This window comes from Ovis canadensis, chromosome 1 (genome assembly GCF_042477335.2).
Source record: "Ovis canadensis isolate MfBH-ARS-UI-01 breed Bighorn chromosome 1, ARS-UI_OviCan_v2, whole genome shotgun sequence".
NCBI lineage: Eukaryota > Metazoa > Chordata > Mammalia > Artiodactyla > Bovidae > Ovis > Ovis canadensis.
In genome coordinates, this window is record NC_091245.1 from 230,104,474 (window position 1) to 230,107,169 (window position 2,696).

Below are 2,696 nucleotides of genomic sequence, written 5' to 3' on the forward strand. Positions count from 1 at the left end.
AAAATTTGAAATATTTTGGAATATTGCAATCAGAACTAGGAATTGTTTCAGTAGGTTATGTTTTTGCCTGTTATAACTATCTTGTCAATTGCAAATAAGTCTTCATAATCTAGGATCACTAGACATGTAAAGGTAACCCCATCAGTCATTTCTGACTTACTTAGTGGGACATTCTTCAGCTGAATAATTTTAAGTCATAGAAAGCTTCCCAGTTTTATGAAACAGACCCTTGTCTTGTTGGAAATGTCACCAAATAAATTATTGTTGGTAACCTGGCCACTGACTGGCACTATGTACTTTTGTCAGTGCTTCAACTGAACTGAGTAAACTTTGTGAATAAGAATTCAGAAGTTGTGAGTGAATATGAAACTTATAACTGCCTAATAACTACTAGAAGCCAGAAGTATTGAACTGTAGTTAACCAAATTCTCACCATCCATGTGAGTTTTGTGGTTTTGAACGCTACAAGATTTTTGCTGAAAAGATTATCATTCTAAATGCACACAGTGGATTATCTTTATAAATGCACAACTCATTTTGATTGCTATCAAATGGGTGCAGAATGAAACGTATAGAGTCTCTTCAATTGATGCCAGAATCTCTTGCAGAGAAAGAATGTTTTATTATTTGTTTTAGGAAAATAACTTGACCCTGTGAGTAGGGAAGGCAGGAGCTTATCTAATAAGAAATGTCTAAGCTACTCTACACAGGAACGTGAATAGACTGTTTTGCTCCTTTGGAAGGGGAGTCAGAGGAGAGGGTCTGTGAAACGAGGGGGGCAGTGGTGAACAGTGGCCATCTGCTGAAGCCATCACAAGCTGGGCCCCATCTCTGCCAACATTGTCTCACTATAACAAACATCTTTTTGTTTAAGAGTAACAGATCTCCCACTGTTCATCAACAGGTGGTAGAGGATGGGACTTTTGTTTTCAACACAATATAACTGGTAATTTTGACAAGAACATATCAACTCCGTAACATCTTTAATTCTGTTCTTCCATGGTTCTTCCACCGTTCCTTTGTAAAATACTCCATACAGAAAGTTCTTCCCTTGATCCTGGATAACAATGACAGGAGACTTGATTTCTTTGGTCACTGTTGGGGAACACAGCAAAGTCCTGAGTCTTCTTTAAATTGCAGAACACAGTCTCGTTTCAGAAATTAGTCCCACTGCTAAGCTTCTAACTTCACTGAAGCCACAGGTACTGCCTCCCCCTCAGGTAAGGAGGTAAGACCTGCTACAAGAGGGTTGCTGACTCCTGGTAAAGGTACAAGCTTGGCCATTTCTGAATTGCTTTCTTTCTGCTTCTGTAGTTTAATGGAACTACATTAAAAAAAATTTTTTTTTTTTGCCTGCACTGGGTCTTTGTTACTGCACACAGGTTTTCTCTAGCTGCAGCACGCGGGAGCTACTCTTTGTTCAGCACACGTGGGCTTCTCATTGTGGTTGCTTCTCTTACTACAGAGCAAGGGGTCTAGGCATGTGGGCTTCAGTAGTTGTGGCACATGGGCTTAGTTGCCCTTAGGCATATGGGATCTTCCCAAACCTTGTCCCCTGCATTGGAAGGTGAATTCTTAACCACTGGACCACCAGGGAAGCCCCCTGAATGCTTTATTATTTCCAGATAAAATGACCTCAAAACTGTTGGGTAAGTTTCTTAGTTCATCGCCCTTGATTCACTGCCACTGTAATCATGGCACCAGTTGTGGCTGTGCTTTCTTTGATGTCCTGGATATGAACAACCACAGTTCAGTGCAGTCGCTCAGTCGTGTCCGACTCTTTGCGACCCCATGAATCGCAGCATGCCGGGCTTCCCTGTCCATCACCAACTCCCTGAGTTCACTCAGACTCACATCCATCGAGTCCGTGATGCCATCCAGCCATCTCATACTCTGTCGTCCCCTTCTCCTCCTGCCCCCAATCCCTCCCAGCATCAGAGTCTTTTCCAGTGAGTCAACTCTTCACATGAGGTGGCCAAAGTACTGATATTCAGCTTTAGCATCATTCCTTCCAAAGAAATCCCAGGGCTGATCTCCTTCAGAATGGACTGGTTGGATCTTGCAGTCCAAGGGACTCTCAAGAGTCTTCTCCAACACCACAGTTCAAAAGCATCAATTCTTCGGCGCTCAGCCTTCTTCACAGTCCAACTCTCACATCCATACATGACCACAGGAAAAACCATAGCCTTGACTAGATGGACCTTAGTCGGCAAAGTAATGTCTCTGCTTTTGAATATACTATCTAGGTTGGTCATAACTTTTCTTCCAAGGAGTAAGTGTCTTTTAATTTCATGGCTGCAGTCACCATCTGCAGTGATTTTGGAGCCCCCAAAAATGAAGTCAGCCACTGTTTCCACTGTTTCTCCATCTATTTCCCATGAAGTGATGGGACTGGATGCCATGATCTTCGTTTTCTGAATGTTGAGCTTTAAGCGAACTTTTTCACTCTCCTCTTTCACTTTCATCAAGAGGCTTTTTAGCTCCTCTTCACTTTCTGCCATAAGGGTGGTGTCATCTGCATATCTGAAGTTATTGATATTTCTCCCGGCAATCTTGATTCCAGCTTGTGTTTCTTCCAGTCCAGCTTTTCTCATGATGTACTCTGCATAGAAATTAAATAAGCAGGGTGACAATTACAGCCTTGACATACTCCTTTTCCGATTTGGAACCAGTCTGTTGTTCCATGTCCAGTTATA